Consider the following 22,323-nt stretch of genomic DNA (forward strand, 5'->3'; position numbering starts at 1 on the left):
CCTTTTCCTCTTACATTGATTATTGACCTGCATAAAAGAAAGAAGGAAATCTGTAATTGATGGCACTTTCAGGAGCCTGGAGTCGAAGTGCTCACTTTCAGGAGACGAGGGAGGATCATAGAATTGTAGTGTTGGAAGGACTCAATGGAACATTTAAGCCCACCCTGCAATGCAGGAATTTGTAGCAGAAAGGAAGAGGACATGCAGGCCCAGCCCCAGAAGAGCTCTCAGAGGAATTTGCAAGATCAGTGCCGACATCCCCTGACCCATCCTGGATGTCAGGATGGGCCACTGGCAGCTGCTGACTTTGAGGACTCCATCACAGGCTAGAATAGATCTATTAAATTATTTCTCATCTCCAGCCTCAGATTGCAGTTGCTTTTCAATTCATTTCTCCAGTATTTCTAAGAGGCAGAATGAACTATCACCATTGTGTGTATCTGAAGAAGTGTGCATTGAACACGAAAGCTCATACCAAGAACAAACTTACTTGGGTCTCTAAGGTGCTACTGGAAGGAATTTTTTTATTATGTTTTGACTACGGCATACCAACACAGCTACCTACCCGTAATTATCACCATTGTTGGCATTCAAGAATTCCTCTCCTGGTTCAGGTCCTTAGGGACCATGAGGTTTCTAGCTCCGGGTCTACTGGATATTGTGATGTATTTTTGTACTTCAGGTGAGGTCTGGAAAGTGCAGAATGAAATGGGACTCTTTGTTGCCAAATCACATATGTGTTCTTGCAGCAGCAGCAGCAAACTGCTGGCTCATCCTCACTTACTCAGCGCTGTCTTAACATTTTGGAGAGTTAGATCAGTGCCGCCATTTTTTACTGACCATGGGAAGTGCAGCTTGCAAAGTTTGCACCCATATGAACATCTGTGGCATCAAAATTCCCTGTGCACAGATGAAACCTTGAGGCTCTAATGCTTAATGTTTTGAGCATTGGACTAGCACTTCCAAGTATGAGAGCCTGAGGTCCTGGACCTGGCAATGGGAGACCAGCCTTTAAATCCAGCCTCATCATGAGGCTCACATAGTGTCCTTGGGCCTCTCTGGGTCGTCGTGAGGATTAAATTAGGAAGATCCACAGAAGGCATCTTGAACTCCATGGAGAAAAAGGTGGGAGATAATTGGAATGAGTAAATACATATTCAAAGCCTTCTGTAACAGCACGTCAGGATTATTATGTCCCATAATATCGATGGGGAGAGTGAAAGCCTGGTTTACCCGAGGCCAGCTGGTGAGCTCAGGGTGGAGTTTTACACATTTGGATTGTCAGGCATGGGAAGTCCTGATTTGACTGATGCTCCAGTCAACATCATCAATGTTACATAGAATGGTTGATTTGGGGGGGATCTTACCGGTCCTCCTGGGCTTACCATCCGGAAGGTCCTCATTCGAATCCCCATAATCGGTTGAGTTCCCATTGCTCGGTCCCAGGTCCTGCTCACCTAGCAGTTCGAAAGCATGTCAAAGTGGTTGTTGTTGTTTAGTCGTTTAGTCGTGTCCGACTCTTCGTGACCCCATGGACCAGAGCACGCCAGGCACTCCTGTCCTCCACTGCCTCCCGCAGTTTGATCAAACTCATGCTGGTAGCTTCAAGAACACCATCCAACCATCTCATTCTCTGTCGTCCCCTTCTCCTTGTGCCCTCCATCTTTCCCAACATCAGGGTCTTTTCCAGGGAGTCTTCTCTTCTCATGAGGTGGCCAAAGTATTGGAGCCTCAGCTTCACGATCTGTCCTTCCAGTGAGCACTCAGGGCTGATTTCCTTCAGAATGGAGAGGTTTGATCTCCTTGCAGTCCATGGGACTCTCAAGAGTCTCCTCCAGCACCATAATTCAAAAGCATCAATTCTTCGGCGATCAGCCTTCTTTATGGTCCAGCTCTCACTTCCATACATCACTACTGGGAAAACCATGGCTTTTACTATACGGACCTTTGTTGGCAAGGTAATGTCTCTGCTTTTTAAGATGTTGTCTAGGTTTGCCATCGCCTTTCTCCCAAGGAGCAGGCGTCTTTTAATTTCGTGACTGCTGTCACCATCTGCACTGATCATGGAGCCCAAGAAAGTAAAATCACTCACTGCCTCCATTTCTTCCCCTTCTATTTGCCAGGAGGTGATGGGCCCAGTGGCCATGATCTTCGTTTTTTTGATGTTGAGCTTCAGGCCATATTTTGCGCTCTCCTCTTTCACCCTCATTAAAAGGTTCTTTAATTCCTCTTCACTTTCTGCCATCAAGGTTGTGTCATCTGCATATCTGAGGTTGTTGATATTTCTTCCGGCAATCTTAATTCCGGCTTGGGATTCATCCAGCCCAGCCTTTCGCATGATGAATTCTGCATATAAGTTAAATAAGCAGGGAGACAATATACAGCCTTGCCGTACTCCTTTCCCAATTTTGAACCAATCAGTTGTTCCATATCCAGTTCTAACTGTAGCTTCTTGTCCCACATAGAGATTTCTCAGGAGACAGATGAGGTGATCAGGCACTCCCATTTCTTTAAGAGCTTGCCATAGTTTGCTGTGGTCAACACAGTCAAAGGCTTTTGCATAGTCAATGAAGCAGAAGTAGATGTCTTTCTGGAACTCTCTAGCTTTCTCCATAATCCAGCGCATGTTTGCAATTTGGTCTCTGGTTCCTCTGCCTCTTCTAAATCCAGCTTGCACTTCTGGGAGTTCTCGGTCCACATACTGCTTGAGCCTTCCTTGTAGAATTTTAAGCATAACCTTGCTAGCATGTGAAATGAGTGAAATTGTGCGGTAGTTGGAGCATTCTTTGGCACTGCCTTTCTTTGGGATTGGGATGTAGACTGATCTTCTCCAATCCTCTGGCCACTGCTGAGTTTTCCAAACTTGCTGGCATATTGAGTGTAGCACCTTAACAGCATCATCTTTTAAAATTTGCCAAATGTCAAAGTACAAGTTTATAAATAGGTACTGCTGCAGCAGGAAGGTAAACAGCGTTTCCGTGCACTGCTCTGGTTTTGTCAGAAGCGGCTTAGTCATGCTGGCCACATGACCTGGAAAAACTGTCTGCAGACAGATGGGGGCTCCCTCAGTCAGTAAAGTGAGAGGAGCGCAGCAACCCCAGGGTTGTTCGCGACTGGACTTAACTGTCAGAGGTGCTTTACCTTTACCTATTTGGTTATATATATATTTATTTACTGCATATTTATCTCTTTTGTGAAAACAAAACAACTCAATGGATATCATTTACCCAAGCAGCAGATTCCGTTGCTGCCACAGGAGACCCCTATAATTTCTCCATTGGCACAGTTTCTAGTTGCTGGGAATTGGCAAGTTCCTCCTAATAGTTCACACTGCAAATCTTGCCCTGTGTAAAAGAGAAGGGAAATAAATTTGTTTCAAGGGGGCAAAGGGGTTGCCAACTACATTTTTTCCAAACTAGAACCCTGCGTATTTAATGGGATGACCAACTTTTACAGGCTTCTGCTGCCTCTCTACGTGCTAACTACTGTTTCATTGGCCAACATCATCTTACCGGTCCTCCTGGGCTTACCGTCCGGAAGGTCCTCGTTCGAATCCCCATAATCGGTTGAGTTCCCATTGCTCGGTCCCAGGTCCTGCTCACCTAGCAGTTCGAAAGCATGTCAAAGTGCAAGTTGATAAATAGGTACTGCTGCAGGGGGAAGGTAAACAGTGTTTCAGTGCGCTGCTCTGGTTTTGCCAGAAGCGGCTTAGTCGTGCTGGCCACATGACCTGGAAAAACTGTCTGAAGACAGACGGGGGCTCCCTCAGTCAGTAAAGCGAGAGGAGCGCACAGAGTTGTTCGCGACGGGAATTAACTGTCAGGGGTCCTTTACCTTTACCTTTATTTATATATTTATTTACTACATATTTATCTTTTTTGTGAAAACAAAACAAGTCAATGAATATCACTTACCCAAGCAGCAGATTCCATTGTAGCCACAGGAGACCCCTGTAATTTCTGCATTGGTACAGTTTCTAGTTGCTGGGAATTGGCAAGTTCCTCCTAATAGTTCACACAGCAAATCTTGCCCTGTGTAAAAGAGAAGGGAAATAAATTTGTTTCAAGGGGGCAAAGGGGTTGCCAACTACTTTTTTTCCAAACTAGAACCCTGCGTATTTAATGGGATGACCAACTTTTACAGGCTTCTGCTGCCTCTCAACCTGCTAACTACTGTTTCATTGGCCAACATCATCTTACCGGTCCTCCTGGGCTTACCATCTGAAAGGTCCTCGTTCGAATCCCCATAATCGGTTGAGTTCCCATTGCTCGGTCCCAGGTCCTGCTCACCTAGCAGTTCGAAAGCATGTCAAAGTACAAGTTTATAAATAGGTACTGCTGCAGCAGGAAGGTAAACAGCGTTTCCGTGCACTGCTCTGGTTTTGTCAGAAGCGGCTTAGTCATGCTGGCCACATGACCTGGAAAAACTGTCTGAAGACAGACGGGGGCTCCCTCAGTCAGTAAAGTGAGAGGAGGGCAGCAACCCCAGAGTTGTTCGCGACTGGACTTAACTGTCAGAGGTCCTTTACCTTTACCTATTTGGTTATATATATATTTATTTACTGCATATTTATCTCTTTTGTGAAAACAAAACAACTCAATGGATATCACTTACCCCTGCAGCAGATTCTGTTGCTGCCACAGGAGACCCCTATAATTTCTGCATTGGCACAGTTTCTAGTTGCTGGGAATTGGCAAGTTCCTCCTAATAGTTCACACAGCAAATCTTGCCCTGTGTAAAAGAAAAGGGAAATAAATTCATTTCAAGGAGGCAAAGGGGTTGCCAACTACTTTTTTTCCAAACTAGAACCCTGCGTATTTAATGGGATGACCAACTTTCACAGGATTCTGCTGCCTCTCAACCTGCTAACTACTATTTCATTGGCCAACATTAGCAAGGGTCAGATTGGTCCTCCTTCTCTGCAGACACTCCAGCTGATTCTTGAACCTTGTAAGGGTGCTGGCACTTAGCTGCACCCAGCCACTTGGGTGGCACATAAATCATAAAAGTATGATGATGATGATTACTGCTCCTGGGATCTTTTCAGCACAGCTGCCAAACCGAAATTTTACAGGTTGCTAATGGAAGGGGAGAAAAATGAGGAGATAATGCACCCACATACCCACATAACTGGCCACTAAGTCAGCCTTCCTTCCATTCTACTGAAGGTTCCCCTTTGCTTTCAACATCTGCCAATCAGAATTACTGCTGTTCTGAGCTTCAGAAATACCTTGCCTCTGAGAATGGTATTTTCTGTAATCTTCCCAGTAGTGTTGCCAATGTGTCTAGCTCAGCTCACACCCAACTGTGCTGGCTATAGTCTTTCTCGGCTCCCAGCCAGATGAGAAGAGGGTAAGGTCCACCCATTTGCCCAGTGGGCACCATCTCTTAATTGGCTATGCTCATGGGATCCTGAGGTGGCAACTGTGGGCATTCTTTAACAAAGAAACTTGCTGGGTTAGGTCTACAATAGAATCCTTCATCAGATTTTTACTCTTCATAGATCCAAGACCTCTGGAATTAGGAAGGACTTGGGGATCACGAACACTAACTTTTCCAAATTCACAGCAATATAAATGACCACCATGGAACATGCCTTCTTGCTCATTCTGCATCCTGAACATTTCTGCTTTTGCAAAAGCCATGCATTCAATTTCAATATTAAATATATTGTTAAACACTTTCCTCCTCCACCACCCCCTTTTAAGCAGTCAGATAGAATAGGGAGCAGCCAATTCATGCTGTTGTTCCACCTACAGCAGTTTCTCAGGGTCTCTGGCAGGGGACATACCTGGGATTCAAGCTGAGACCTTCTGCATTTCCAGCAGCTACTCCCTTCCTGTGCCCTCTTACCTGCAACAACATGGAAGAGGATGAAGACCAGAGTAAAGCTCAGGTAGAGGAACCTCATGGCAGCAGTTTTCTCTGAGATCTCTGCCAAAGGGAAGGCACTCTAAGGCAGAAGGAAGTGGAGTTTGGATGGAGCAAGGAGGTTCTCTCTACTTATAGCGTTGCAGTGCCAAATCCGGTAACTGTCAGCATAGCATCTGAACCCTCCAGGCACCTTTCTCTTAAATCATCCTAAGCCATTTATTTATCTTGCACATCATCCTAAGATTTACCCACACAATCACTTTTCTCATATATTGGCAATCTGTCCTGTGCTCCAGGCTACAAACAGGTATTTCATGCAACTCTCAGCATCCAAACTCTTCTCTCTTAACGCATCCTATGCAATTGATTCATCTTGGAGAACTTCCTAATATTTACCTGCAGAACAGCCTTTCTCCTGCTGTTTTTCCCCCATATCAGTTAACAGATTTCCTGCCATCTCACAAAAGCTGTTGCCAACTTCACAGAGCCTGGATAGAAAGGAAGTGGAATTTTGGGTAAGAGCTCGGCTGTAATGCAGTTTGATACAACATCTTTGGGTTGGACTGTTCAGTTCGACTGCAGTTGCCATACCTACCAAGAAAGAATCTTTTCAGTGTGCTTTTCTCCTGGTCTGTACCTTTTTGTTTTTGTTTTTTTAAATGTTTTATTAAGTTTTCACAAATAAAAACACAAAGAAAATACAAAATCACAAAAAGCGATACAATACCAAAAATACAGACATTAAACACATCAAAAGAAGAAGGAAAAAAAAAACATGAAAAAAGACATAGAAACAAGAAAAAGTTCACCTTCTTAAATGTTATTTCCATAACCCTCTTTCTTGACTCCCCCACACCTCCCTTTTCTGTGTTCCCTTTTACAAAATCTTATTCAGCAATATTTCACCTTCTCTCAACACTTATTTTAAGTTATACGTTTCAACTATTATGTCTCCAATTTTTCCCTTTGTTGTCAAATATTCAAGCTTGACATAATGTTATTCAAATTTCACCTTTGTTCTTATAAACCAATTTTGCATACTCCTTTCAAAAATATCACTAATGCCATATTGTCTTTGTATCCTGCATCATTCTAACATTCATACAATTTACAATGTTTTTGTAAATAGTCCTTAAATTAATTCCAGTCCTCTTCCACTATCTCTTCTCCCAGGTCTCGGATTCTGCCAGTCAATTCTGCCAATTCCATGTATTCTATCAGTTGCATCTGCCATTCTTCCAGGGTGGGCAGATCTTGTGTCTTCCAATATTTTGCGATGAGTATCCTTGCTGCTGTTACTGCGTACATAAAGAAAGTTCTATCCTTCTTTAACACCATTTGGCCCACAATGCCCAAAAGAAAGGCCTCTGGTTTCTTAGGGAAGGTATATTTAAATACCTTTTTGAGTTCATTATAGATCATTTCCCAGAAAGCCTTAATCCTTGGGCATGTCCACCAAAGGTGAAAGAATGTTCCCTCAGTTTCTTTACACTTCCAACACTTATTGTCTGGTAAATGGTATATTTTTGCAAGCTTGACTGGGGTCATGTACCACCTGTATATCATTTTCATAATATTTTCTTTCAGGGCATTACATGCCGTAAATTTCACACCGGTGGTCCATAACCGTTCCCAGTCAGCAAACATAATATTATAACCAATGTCTTGCGCCCATTTTACCATTGCTGATTTAACCGTTTCATCCTGAGTGTTCCATTTTAACAGCAAGTTATACATTCTTGAAAGTACCTTAGTTTTTGGTTCTAACAGTTGTGTTTCTAGTTTCGATTTTTCCAGCTGGAAGCCTATTTTTTTGTCCACCTTATAGGCCTCCCTAATCTGACCGTAATGTAACCAATCTCGCACTTTGTCCTTTAGTTTCTCAAAACTCTGCAAACTCCAAGTGTCTCCATCTTTTTCTACTATCTCCCAATATTTTGGCCACTTGGCCTCCATATTGAGTCTTTTTTGAGCCTTGGCTTCCATTGGTGACAACCACCTTGGGGTCTTACTTTCTAACAAATCTTTATATCTTGTCCAGACATTGAACAGTGTCTTTCTGACTATATGGTTCTTAAACACTTTATGAGCTCTTACCTTGTCATACCACAGATATGCATGCCACCCAAACACATTATTAAACCCTTCCAAATCCAAAATGTCAGTGTTTTCCAGAAGTAATCAATCTTTCAACCAGCAGAAAGCTGCTGATTCATAATACAGTTTCATGTCTGGCAGGGCAAACCCCCCTCTTTCTTTAGCATCAGTTAATATTTTAAATTTTATTCTGGGCTTTTTGCCCTGCCAGACAAACCTAGAAATATCTCTCTGCCACCTCTTAAAACAATCCATCTTGTCCACAATCTGCAAAGTCTGAAACAAAAACAACATTTTTGGCAATACATTCATCTTTATAGCAGCAATTCGACCCAACAAGGAAAGCTTCAATTTTGACCAAATTTCTAAATCCTTTTTGATTTCTGACCAACATTTTTCATAATTATCTTTAAATAGATTCAGATTTTTAGCCGTCATATTAACCCCTAGATATTTCACCTTTTTAACCACATTTAACTCTGTCTCCTTCTGAAACCTTTCTTTTTCCAAAATTGTCAAGTTTTTTTCCAAAACCTTAGTTTTCTGCTTGTTTAGTTTAAATCCTGCCACCCAACCAAATTCTTGAATCAATTCTAACACCCTTTTCGTACTAGATTCTGGCTCCTGTAGTGTCAAAACCAAATCATCTGCAAAAGCCTTAAGTTTATACTGTTTGGCTCCGACCTGGATTCCTTCAACCAACCGGTCCCCTCTGATCATGTTCAAGAGCACCTCCAGGACCGAAATAAATAGCAGTAGGGAAATAGGGCAGCCCTAGCGTGTTCCTTTCTCAATTCTAAACTCTTCTGTCACCACATTATTGACTATCAATTTTGCCTTTTGTTCTGAATAAATTGCGTCTATGCCATTTCCAAACCCCCGTCCCACTCCCATCCCTTTAAGATTTTTCTTCATAAAATTCCATGAGATATTGTCAAAGGCCTTCTCCACATCAATAAAGATCAACCCTGCTTTTGTATTAGTATTCATTTGCAAAAGTTCCAAAATGTCATGTTCCTTGTATTATCAGATAAATGTCTGCCTGGGAGAAAGCCTGCCTGGTCTTTATGAATCACTTCGTTTAGCACTCTTTTTAATCTATTTGCTAAAATATCTGCAAAGATTTTGTAATCCACATTTAAAAGGGAGATGGGACGGTAGTTCTTAAGTTGTGTCTTTTCAGTTTCAGATTTAGGTATAAGTGTGATGAAAGCTTCTTTCCATGATTCCGGTGCCCTCTTCCCCTCCATAATCTCATTGCAGACCTTCTTCAATGGTTGAATCAGATAGTCTTTCAAAATCTTATAATACTTGGAGGTAAGGCCATCCGGCCCTGGAGATTTGCCCAATTGCATATTCTGAATGGCACCTTCAATCTCTTGTTCTGTTATTTTATAATTCAGTATTGTCTTATTTTCTTGAGATAGTTTTGGTAATCCGTTGTTTCTTAAAAATTGGTCTATCTCAGTCTCTTTTTGCGGCCCTTGGGTGTAAAGTTGTTTAAAGTATCTCTGGAAACATTTTCTGATCTCCACCGTGTTCTGAATATTTCTGCCTTCAATCTCTAAGTTGGTGACCGTATTCAACTTTTGTCTCTTTTTCAACTGCCATGCTAGCAGTTTTCCACATTTATTTGCCGATTCAAAAGTCCTTTGTTTCATTTGTTTGATTTTCCATTCAACTTCCTGGTTTATCAATTTTGTATATTGTGCTTGATAAAGTTTAATTTCTCTCAGAATCTCCCGTGACTTTGGTTTCGATCTTAACTTTTTCTCTCCTTCTTTTATTTTCTCCAAAATCTTATCTTTTTTCTCATTCTGAACTCTTTTCTTTATCACATTCTGTTGTATCAGAAACCCCCTCATGACCGCTTTACTTGCATCCCAGATTACTCTTTTTTCAACTGTAGTTTTCAAATTTATTTCAAAATAATCACTCAAAGTCTTTTGGGCCTTCTTAACAATCTCCTGATCTCTTAGTAAGGTGTCGTTCATCTTCCATCTAAAGGAACCAGTTGGAATTAGTTTCATTTCCATCTTTACTGCATTATGGTCGGAGCAGGTTTTTGGGCAGATTTCCACCTTTCTAGTCTTAGGTGCCAGTCCTCTAGTTATCCATATTTGGTCGATTCTTGTCCATGTCATTTTGGCTTCAGAGAAGAATGTCCCCTCTCTTCCCAAGGGGTTCTTCGTCCTCCAGATGTCAATCAAGTCCATATTGTCAGTTAGTTCAAAAAAAGTTTTTGCCAGTCTGCCGTCTTTTGTCATACTTTGACTTTGCGCTTTGTCCATGTTCGTAGATACCACCCCATTCATGTCACCCATCATAATGATGTTATTGTAGTCCATATAGTCCAACATTGTCTCATGCAGCTTCTTATAAAATTCCGATTTCCCCTCATTTGGTGCATAAATCCCCAAAATCAGGAATTTTCCCCCTTGTGTTTGAATTTCAATTGCCAAAATTCTTCCTTGCTCAACTTTAAAAAGAAATTTTGGTGACAGGCTCTCTTTTGCATATATCACAACTCCTCTCTTCTTCATTCGGTCCAATGAAATAAATTCTTGGCCTAATCTCTTATTAATTAGCACTTTTCTGTGGAGCCTGGTCACATGTGTTTCCTGCAAACAGATAATATCTAATTGTTCCTTTTTAATAAATGAAAAATCCTCCTCCTTTTTTCCGGGGAATTACAACCATTAATATTCCAACTTAAAAGCTGCAGAGACATCTTGAACAAACTATTCTCCCTTTGGTAATGGTGGTGTCTCTCTCTCCTGGTCTTCAGGCCCCGAAGGTGTAGGTATAGGTCTTAATGGCCCAGATCCTGAGGCTCCTAGTTCTTCTACAGTCCCCTTCTGAAGGTCTTCTCCGTAGTCACTCAAAAACTTTTCCTTGTCTTCAGCTGTTTTGATTTTCACTTTCTTCCCTTTAAAAGTAAAAGATAGTCCCTGGGGGAAATTCCCACCTAAAGGCAATTGTGCTACTTCTCAACAGTTTCACCAGATCCCTGTAACAAGATCTAAATTCCAATAAATGTTTCGGGATATCCTTGTAAATTTCCACTCTCAAATCCTGGATTTCAAGTGTCTTTTGAAAATGTGCACTCAGAATCTTGTCTCTTTCTTCCCTCGTTCTCAGAGAAATCAAGCAGTCTCTAGACTTGCCCTTTCTCACTACTTTTCCAAGTCTGAATGCACTTACAATTTTAAAGTCTTTATCTTCTTCCAAAATTTTGTAAATTCTCTTGTCAAATATTCAATTAAATCCCCCTTTTCAAGTTCTGGAACTGACCTAAATCTCAAATTATTTTCCTTACTTCTTAGTTCTACCATAGACAGATAAGCCTGATGTTCACCAATCTGCTTACGCATAGGTTTTACTTCCTCTTGCACCGCCTCTGCTTTCTGTTTGGCCTCCTCAGCTATTTTATGATTTTCTGTGGTGGCTTCAAATAGTTTCCCAATTGATTGTGCGTTTAGAGCAACTTGTTGGGTCAAATTGTTAATGCTGGCTGTGTTTTGGTCGATTTTAGATGATTGCTCAGCCACTTGCTTACTCAGGCCTTCCAATTTTTCAAAAATTTTATCCAATACTGAAGGAGATTCCCCTCCTGCAGCCATTCCTTCCAGCCTGGCTTGCTCAATCTCTTCCTCTTGTGCCACAGAAAGAACAGGGACAGATGATCTACGCAGCTGTGAGATTATGGTCGTTTGTTGTGTTTTAGCTTTGGCTGATCTTGTTCTCCCAGTTCCACTCATCCCACTTCTGTCTACGTGTCAAGGTCGGTCAGTATACAATTCCCATGGGAATCCACAAGTCCAAAAAATAAGAAGAGAAGAAGGAAAAACAAATCCCCAGTAGTTATAATCCAAAGTCCCTCTAGAGGGAGTTTAAATGTATCTTAAGGGAAGAAACAAAATTATTGTTCATGGAAAGTTTCTCAAGTTGCTCCAAATCCCTTAGGCATTTGTAACAATGTCAAACAGCCTCAAAGTCCCAAAAGACCTTCAGATCTTTTATGTTTGGCAGAGTTAGCCTTTAAGATACTTACAATGTCTCTAAAAAGTGCCAGAATCAATGTATCAATGTAGCAGTTCAGGTAACAGTCCAATGTAGCAATCCAGTATAACAAAGTCCACAATCTGACAGTTTTAACAGTCTGGCAGCCCGACTGCCCGGGTTTCTTGATAAATTTGTAAATCCACTGAGGAAGAGGTAAAAAGACATTCACAAATGAAAAGATAAAATCCACTAGTATCAGGGCAAAGTCAATTCAATTGATGCACAGATTAGTTCCTTTAAGCACAGCTTCAAAGGCATTAGAGAGTTTAAAGTCTTTGCTTTGGATCTTTAAACAGTCTGGGAGACGGACTTCCTGGTTGCGTCTCCCGCTTTGGCCGAATTTCAATTAAATTTAGTCCCAAATTCAATCAAATCCCCTACTCATGGGTTGTTGCTTTTTCGCCAAATGTTCCCAGGAAAAGGGTCAGCGCTCACCGACAGCAGCTTTGCGGCTTCACTCCACAGGAAGAGCGATTGACTCACAGCACCGTGCCAGCCCTTTCAAGCTCCGGATCCCCTTACGGGGTCCCTTCAGGGGGTGCTGATGGTGCCCGCCGAGTCCCACGAAGTGCCCCCGGAAGTCCTGGTCTGTACCTTTTTGGATGCATTTAGCTTAACATGCTTGTTTTTGTGATTCATGTAGTTTTATGTCCATTGCCACCATTATAGGCTTCCCACACAAACACCCACATAAATCAATGACTTCATCCCATCATTCATAAGTTATAAACACAAGCAAGAACAAGAAATGTAAGAATTAACAAAAATAAAGAAACCACCAAGAAGATATAAGGAGACAACACTTAGCAGAAACATTGTTTAAATTGTTTTGATCAGTTGTACTCTGCTTTTCAGTCAAAAGGTTCCCAGAGTGGCTTATGTACAATTTAAAAAAGAAAAAAGAAAAAAGAAACATGGCACAGGAAGGGAAAAGGGAAACAAAAACCTGAACTGCTTACCAATTTGTAGACAAGAGTCAGCTTGACCTCCAGCAAAAGCAGATGCCATGAGCCCTACTTCCTATCTCTTCCCAAGAGACAATCTCGTGGAGTGGTCCATTTGGAGGTCCATCTTTCCTGCACTGCTTGCATCTCCCATACTTTCCTTCTTTGGAGGTTTATAAGCAGAGGTTGGATGGTCATCTGTCATGGATGCTTTAGCTGAGATTCCTGACGGAAGCCAGCCGTCACAAATGGCGCAGTTTAGCATAAAATAAAGACAAGAGAGCCAGCAATATTTTCTTTTCTTTTTTTTAAGTAATATTTATTAAAGTTTCAAAAGGTACAAAAAACAAATCAAAAAGACAAAGAAAAACACAAAAAACATTCCACCTTTAAAATCTCATTTTCAATAACTTCTTTTCACGACTTCCCCTCACCTCCCCTTCTTGTATTCCAGATCCAATTATTTGTTCAACAAGTTTTTATCCCTAATATCTTAACCTTAATTTATTAATGTGTTTATTTGCATTGGATTTTAGCCCTTAATTCATTATTATATTTAGTTCAGTTTATAATTCAACTTTTAATTTATATACCTTAATCTCATATATATATATATATATATATATATATATATATATATATATATATATATATATATGCTTTCGTAGATTTTCACGGGTACAGGAATGTAGGTTTTGGTGTCTTCGGGTGTCTTCCCGTGTAAGAGTTGGGGTGTCTAGGCGACGTTTCGACGAGGTCTCACTCGTCATCTTCAGGCTGGTGCTTTCGGCTTCTTGTTACTAGAACAGAGCTCTGTTCTAGTAACAAGAAGCCGAAAGCACCAGCCTGAAGATGACGAGTGAGACCTCGTCGAAACGTCGCCTAGACACCCCAACTCTTACACGGGAAGACACCCGAAGACACCAAAACCTACATATATATATATATATATATATATATATATATATATATATATATATATATATATAAAACTTTTTCTAAGGTTGACCCTATTTCCCTTCCACGAATTCCCCATCCTTATAATGATAAGCAACATGAAATTTAACACAGCATAAAAAAGATCTGACCCCCTTTGGATTTCTAAACCCCACCCTTCTCTCCCCGGTTTCAATCCCAAACCATAGTCCATTAGTCCATCTATTTAGCCTGGTGACCTTACGTCCGAGGCTCTCAAATCTCTCTCAGTCCCTTTCAGCCGGCTTCTTTGAAAGTCCCTTATGATTAGCACCCAAACTCGAAGGGGCACTCTCTCTATAATGTCCATGATCCTTCCAGCCAGGCCTACTTGTTTAAAGGTGGAGCTCAAACTCTGTTTCTTATATCCATGTATCCCAAAGACTCCAGCTTCCACCTTGGTCGAGCTTGAAGCCATCTTGACAGGCCTCCGGCTCTCGTTTACCTTCTGTGGCATTTCGGCCGCCCCTCCTTTCTGCACCTTCTGTTCAGCAAGTATCTTTTCCTCCTCTTCAGTCTTTGGTTTCTTTTCTTGTCCAGCTGCCTGTGTTTTGAACATCAAGTCCTTTTCCAGCTCAGAAGGTATATTTACTGTTGACTTCAGTTTTGTAGGACTTGTAGACAAAACATGGCCTTGCTCATACATCTTTCGCAGCTTTCCCATGAGAAAAACGAGCTCATCCAAATCTTGCCAGAATTTCCCGACCTATTTCCATTCTTGTAATGTCTGTGAATCCCCTCTAGAGGGATTCTGGTTACTTAGTATTCCTTTCACTTCCAATCCAAAAGTCAAACTTATTTGTATCAATCTTTCTTTACTTTCAATACCTTGTAACAATATAACCGGCTAAACCAAAGCTTTCAGTTTTTTCCAACTTTGACAGCTAATTTGACAGCTGTCAAAATCTTCTATAAACCCTCAGCAGGCTCCTTTCACGGGTTGCTCCCAGTCTCAGGAAGAGTGGCACTTAATCAAAACAAATAAACTCTTGTCCTCCAGCACAATAACTTAGACTTTTAAATCCGTGGAATTAATAACTTTTATCCAATCAGGAAAAAAAAAGCTCTTCTCACAACCTTAGTTGGCAAATCCTTGCTTTAAACTGTTTACAATGGGGGGGAGACGGACTTCCTCTTTGCACCTCCCCCGCTCGTGCCAGATCCACACACAAAAAATTTTTAGTCCAATGTCCAAATTACTCACGGGTTGTTGTTCTTAGTTTGGAGTCCAAATTTTTAAAGAAAGAAGTCAGCGCTCTCCGACAAATGGCATGCGGCTTCGCTCGGCAGGGAAAGCAGTAGACTCACAGCACCGCGGCGCTCCCCGTCCCCCGTTCCGTAGCCTTTAAAAAGGCTCCTTCGCGAGTCGGGAGAGCGCTAACGGTGCCAGCCGAGTCACCATGTCCACGGGCATCCGCGCCCGTGGTTTTTAAGGGTCCCCGCGTCACCGGCGCGGCAAGACCCAACCCCTGTCGAGCAGATTCCCTCCGGAGCTCGGAGGGAATCCGCCATTAGCCGATTGCGCTAACCCGGAAGTCAGAGCCAGCAATATTTTCAGGGTGGTATGAGCAGCTCCTTTCGAACTTCTCTCCTCTACGGTATCTTTTATTATCCTTTGTTCTCTCCTCTCGCATGGCCGTTTTCCAATGTCTCACGTTACCTACATCTGGTCATGGCTTTTACCCACCCATTCCCATATAAGGTTATGCACTTAATACACTGCAAGGCACGGACATGCAGGTCACCGAGGTCAGCAAGGCACCAGGTGGCGCTACAAGCCTTTGCCATGACTTCATGGCTCCCACATGCCCTCTTTCTTTATATTTTATTAATCAGAGTCATATATGTCAGTACCAATACGGTTTTATCGAGCGCAATAGGCGACTCTTGTGAGGCCAGAAGCAGGCCACTGTTGGGAGAACCATGCAGTACATATAGAGATTAAAGAAGGAATACATTGGATACAGCAACACAAAATAATGCAAATAACTACTATTAGGATCACTAAAATCAATAAATGTCGAAGCCAACTCCCATCTGGAAGCCAATAATATAAGAATTCTGATTCCAAGCTGCATGGTAGGCTTCGTTTCTAGTTTATTAGCCATGCACTGGTGTCACTCCTATAGCACTGAGATTGGTCACTGTATGTTCCTGTAAGAGAACAAGAGCTATTAAAAGTGAAATTCAATGTATATTGACAGTTTGGATATATGCCCCATGATTCTTTCCCCTCTTTAATTTGAAAACAAATGGGGGCAGGCTCATGGAGGGTCAATTGTACTGGAGGCCAAAAAGATTGCTTAGGGGATATAACATTTGTAAATTGAAAAGATCCATTGACAGGCACACCATGAAGCATTATGCCTGAATGACTGGCAAAAGAGGGCATGTGCATATACAACCAACATTTAGAAGCATGTAATAAACCGGTAAACATAATCATATCTTGTACAAAAATACAATCCCTCCATATCTTATGATAATTTTCTCCCCTAAAAGTCTTATTCAACAACGCTGTTCTTCTAGTTTGAAAGTGGCTGAGCCGTGGATACTGCCAGCCAGAGTAGGAAGCTGACAACAGCAGCTTGCCAGCTGATAAGGTGAAATATGGTGGTTTCAACTGGACTGGGTGTTGGGAAAAAGCACCAATGCAAAAGCCAGCTCCAGATGGCTGGAATGCAAAACAGGATGTTGTGGTTTGCAGATGTACTGTTGGAGAAAAGGAGGAGTCTATTCTCTGTACTGAGCACCGGATGTTAGCTCAGAGTGTCATGTGACCTGTGCTGGAAGTACAGGGGTGGAGTCATGACTCTTCTGATGGAGACTGAAGGGTGCAGTCACATTTCTATGTACTGAATGACAGGAATAAAACATGTAAATAGGGCTCCTGTCTGTCTCATTTCCCCTCCCTGGGGAGAATGCAGGGAGGGAGAGAGTAGCAGAGAAGCAGAGGGTGTGTTCTTTCTCACGTCTAATGAGAAGAATCACCGGTTTGTTTACCTAGCCTGCCGGGAGGACGCAGACGGAAGGTAAACACAGTATCTCACTCAATTGCCTCGGGGGAGGCCAGGTACCTCTGACTGTGAGCTGAGATACTAACATATGGCAGCATTTGGATGGTTGCGATTTATCGGACATCTGCATGAGAGGCTGGTGGATTGTCCTCCTCTGCTCCAAGGGAGAAAAGCGTCTAAGATAAGCCAGAGGCTGAACAGACGGCTGAACCCAGAGGAAGGTGTTTTCCTGGCAACGGAGCTCAAGGTATGCTGCATTTTCGGGCTAAAAGTGTGAACGCAGAATGATTAATTCTCTGGTTCACGGGAGCTCTGCGTTTGAAAAACAAAAGCTCCGGGAGGACAGGCCTGCAGCTCAGAGGCTGAAGCCTGCATTCCACAAATTCTTGTGGTTGATAAACTGTCCTGTTGGAATGCATTGTTGCTAAGTAACAATCGTGGAAAGTTACTAGCAGAGAAGCTGCACTGTGAGGCTGGGAAAGCGAAACAAAACCACAGAGTGTTTTGGCTACAAGTTTACGTGCTCTTGGAAGGGGACTTTCCATAGCAGCCAGCGTTTAGCTGCCAGGTGCCAAAGAGCGTAAACAATTTGCAGTTTGCCTGCTAGAGAAGGCAGGAAACAACTGTTGGATTTTACAGTTTGTTTGAGAGTGTGAGCTGGAGGCTTGGCTTCAAGATGGATGCCAAGAAGGGAGGTTTGCCTTACCCACCTCCCTTAAATAATGACAATTATTCATCTTGGTCTGTAAAGATGAAGGCCCTGCTGCAGAATCAGAGGCTTTTTGATGCAATTGAAAACCCCATCCCTGCAGCACCAACCAGAGGTTGGGAATCACAGGACATGAGGGCCAGGACTGCTATAATTCTGTGTGTCTCAGATGAGCAGTTGGTGCATATTCAGCATTTACAACACGCAAAAGAGGTTTGGGACACGCTGCGTACAACACATCAGAGAGATGCTGGTTCTTCAGCGTTGCTGTATTTTGAGAAGTTGACCAATCTGAGACTAGTGCCTGATGGAGATGTTCAAGCGCACCTGACAGAGATGACGTTTCTGCGTCAACAGATGGTGGAACGCAATTTCAATCTACAGGAGGAAGTGTTTTGCTTCATGATGATAAACAGCCTTAGTAGGACCTACAAGGTTGTTGCCAGTCAGCTTGGTTCCCTTCCGGCTCAAGACCTGAACGCGGAAAGAGTGTGTGCCGTCGTCCTGAATGAACACGGCAGACTTGCTGCACTGGAAGTGAAGGACAGGGGGAGGGAAGAACAGAGTTCAAATCTCCCCACTGCTGGTGCTACTGCAGAGCATGCTACAGCATTGAGCGCTGTCCGATGCTACAATTGTGGACAGACTGGGCATCTACAGCGGAGCTGTAGAAAGCCGCGCCAGTCAAAAGGAGCAAAGAGCAGCTCTACAAATCCTGAGGCGTCAGGCAAAAGCCGTTCCAAGTACCAGGTGAAACCTGCAAAGGCTATGATGGTGAAAGGAACCATGCCAGATGTTGGGAACGCATTCATAATCGACACGGGATGTACAAAACATTTCTGCCCGCACAGAGAACTGTTTTTGACGTTGAAGAAGCAAAGCTTCACTGTGAAACAGGCCAACGGTCAAGAGTTGGAAGCGACCGGAATTGGAACTGTGTATCTTGAGAGTCTGAACTTGACTATAAGTGATGTTTACTTGGTTCCAGAACTGAGATTTAATCTGCTGAGTGTGTCGCAGATTGCAAAAAAAGGACTGAAACTGTCCTATGATGCTAAAAGCTACAAGATCTACAAAGATGGAGAACTGTTTCTTACTGCCAAAGAGAAAGATGGACTGTATTTGTTGACTTTTGATCAAAGTGATTACATGAAATGTAATTCTTCTGATTCTAATGAAATCTCTCTTGCAGGTGTGACCAAAACGAGCACCAGGAAGATGACCAAGAAGGTCGACAGAGCATTTCAGCGGGTGTATGCTGATGTGATTGGTCCTCTAGAACCATCTAGGGGCGGTGCACGGTTTTACCTTTTGTGTGTGGATTGTTTCACTAATTATTCTTGGTTTTTTGTGATGGAGAAACCACAAGAAACTTTAGAAAAGTTTCAGGAGTTTTGTGACAAGGTTAAAAATATGCATGATGCAAACATTGATTGTCTTTTCACAGATGAGAAGCAAATTTTTCTGTTACAGAAGTTTCAGAAATTCCTGGATGGAAAAGGGATAGACCACAAAGTTGCTGTTTCGACCGAAGCGTGGAACAAGGGGATCTGTGTGAAAGTGAACAAAGAATTGCAAAAGGGGTTGCATGCACAATTGCTGAGTTCACATTTGCCACATGAATATTGGGCCGAGTCTCTAGCGTCCTATCTTCATGTGTGGGTGAGAAAAGTCTCAACAGAGTTGGGATGTTCTCCTTTTGAGAAGCTGTTCAATAGAAAACCTTCTGTTGCCTATTTTAAGGTTTTCAGGTCTCATGTGAGAACAGAAGCTCCAGGTGGAGTAAAGAATGCCAGAAGCATTTTTGTGGGTTATGAAAAGGGTCTCTACAGAGTAATTTTGTCTGAATCTGGTCAGGTGATTCTCACAAAGTTTCTAGAGAGTGCTCCAGAACAAGAGCGGGTAGTAGTACACACATTTCCCATAGATGATGATGATTACACAGATTACAGTGGTACTGACGATGACACTGATAGCTCAGAGAGTTCAGTTGTAACAGTCATTGAGAGAAAATCTCACACAATGGATAGACCTTCACAGATGAAGAAAGAACCACTGTTAGCCATTGCATCTGGTTCTCAACAAAGTCCAGAGGTTGAACCAGTGAACACAGAGGATCAGAACCTCATACGCAGGTCTGAGAGAGTTACGAAGGGTGTATCACCAAAGAGGTACTCAAAAGAGTTTGCTAACTTAGCTGTTGCATGTGTTGCTATTGTTAACAACTCAAAACAGATTAAAGCAGTGTCTAAGTCAGAGACAAAGACACAACAGTAGCTAGCCAAGGTAATGCAGAAACACTCATTCCTTGGAAGCCAGACAACCAGAGAGGTACACTGGTGAAACCAGTGGTGGGGAGTTCCAAAGGTGGAACTGAATCAACAGGGGACTGTTATATGTATAACAACTGTTTGTTTTCTTCTCTGAATCATGTTTTGCCTATTGATGCTTTTGGGGGAGGTTGTTGGGAAAAAGCACCAATGCAAAAGCCAGCTCCAGATGGCTGGAATGCAAAACAGGATGTTGTGGTTTGCAGATGTACTGTTGGAGAAAAGGAGGAGTCTATTCTCTGTACTGAGCACCGGATGTTAGCTCAGAGTGTCATGTGACCTGTGCTGGAAGTACAGGGGTGGAGTCATGACTCTTCTGGTGGAGACTGAAGGGTGCAGTCGCATTTCTATGTACTGCTGAATGACAGGAATAAAACATGTAAATAGGGCTCCTGTCTGTCTCATTTCCCCTCCCTGGGGAGAATGCAGGGAGGGAGAGAGTAGCAGAGAAGCAGAGGGTGTGTTCTTTCTCACGTCTAATGAGAAGAATCGCCGGTTTGTTTACCTAGCCTGCCGGGAGGACGCAGACGGAAGGTAAACACAGTATCTCACTCAATTGCCTCGGGGGAGGCCAGGTACCTCTGACTGTGAGCTGAGATACTAACACTGGGTCGTCTGCTTCTCTTCCTTGTATAACGGTGCAGCAAAGGATGGCAAGGCAGATGGTGAGGAAGGCAAACACTGCCAGATGCAGCTCATGTGCAGCACCTCTAGGTGGCACATGCGGAAAGGTTTCAATGCTTCACCCACAAAATGTTGACAAAGTGTAGGGGAGTTCCGCATGCCTTGAGGCAGGACAACCCACTGATATTGCTGGGTGGGCTGCAAATTGTTATATACTGGCAATGTAAAAACAAACCGTTCCCTGTCTGCTGGAGCCAGTGGGATGAAGATGGTTCAATGTGGCCGAAAGTCAATTGTTCAGAAATAAGCTGTTCAGAACCAAGCTGGTGCCGCTGCTGTGGATTTTTCTTTTGGTAAAGGCCACTGTTCTGTTAAGGGTTTCAGAACTCACAGGGTAAAGAGTTCTGAGTGACGTCTCACATCTCGAGGCGTGGTTACAGATGCTTACGGGAGTGGTTTACTCTGAGTGTTTCTGTGTCTCGTATGCAAGGCGAGAGAGAAGATGTGCGCTCTCTCACCGGGAAATTTATTATTTATTTTTTTTAAAAAGATATTTATTAGCATTTTCACAAGTTTTGTAAAACATAAAAATCACACACAAAAAAGACACACAAAACAAAAGCTACAAAGGAAATCAAAAATACATACCAAAAAATCAAAAAACAGACAAAAATCACATGTATAACTTCATTACCTTATATTCATGAAAATTACTTTCCCGACCTCCTCATACCTCTCCTTACTGCATTCCATTCTCTAATTAATTCTCTTCAACAAATCCTTCCCTTAGTTTTGATTATAATTTTAAGCTTTCTTTTCATATTACATAATAATTACAGCAAGAAACCCCTTAATTTCAGAATCAACATCATCTTAACATTCAACAATTTTACAATACTTCTTAAGATAATCTTTAAATTTCTTCCAATCTTCTTCCGCAGTCTCTTTCCCCTGGTCTCGGATTCTGCCAGTCATCTCTGCCAGTCCCATATAGTCTATCTGCCATTCTTCCACGGTGGGTAATTCTTCTGTCTTCCAATACTTTGCGATGAGTATTCTTGCTGCTGTTGTAGCATACATAAAAAAGTCCTATCCTTCTTTGCCACCAATTGGCCGACCATACCCAGGAGAAAGGCCTCTGGTTTCTTTAAGAAGGTATATTTAAATACCTTTTTCATTTCATTATACATCTTCTCCCAGAAAGCCTTGATCCTTGGGCACGTCCACCAGAGGTGAAATAATAATAATAATAATAATAATAATAATTTATTATTTATACCCCGCCCATCTGGCTGGGCCTCCCCAGCCACTCTGGGCGGCTTCCATAAAAACCAAAAATACAGTAAAATGTCACACGTTAAAAACTTCCCTGAACAGGGCTGCCTTAAGATGTCTCCTGAATGTCAGATAGTTGTTTATTGCTTTGACATCTGCTGGAAGGGCGTTCCACAGGGCAGGCGCCACTACCGAGAAGGCCCTCTGCCTGGTTCCCTGTAGCTTTGCTTCTCGCAGTGAGGGAACCGCCAGAAGGCCCTCGGCGCTGGACCTCAGCATCCGGGCAGACTGATGGGGGTGGAGACGCTCCTTCAGGTATACTGGACCGAGGCCATTTAGGGCTTTAAAGGTCAGCACCAACACTTTGAATTGTGCTCGGAAACGTACTGGGAGGCAATGCAGGTCTTTCAAGA

General features: G+C 42.6%; 2 long non-coding RNA genes across 2 annotated transcripts in view; both read left to right on the forward strand.

Moving 5' to 3' along the window:
- The window catches only part of LOC308584265, a 189,867-nt gene that overhangs the window by 19,572 nt on the left and 147,972 nt on the right, over nucleotides 1-22,323 (forward strand). The window lies entirely within an intron of this gene.
- LOC308584176 overlaps nucleotides 19,761-22,323 on the forward strand; it is a 109,578-nt gene continuing 107,015 nt past the window's right edge. Inside the window, exon 1 of the long non-coding RNA XR_014006575.1 lies at nucleotides 19,761-19,816. This is a non-coding gene — a long non-coding RNA (uncharacterized lncRNA). The remainder of the gene's footprint in view (nucleotides 19,817-22,323) is intronic.

Source organism: Podarcis bocagei (genome assembly GCF_964188305.1).
Source record: "Podarcis bocagei genome assembly, chromosome: 3".
NCBI lineage: Eukaryota > Metazoa > Chordata > Lepidosauria > Squamata > Lacertidae > Podarcis > Podarcis bocagei.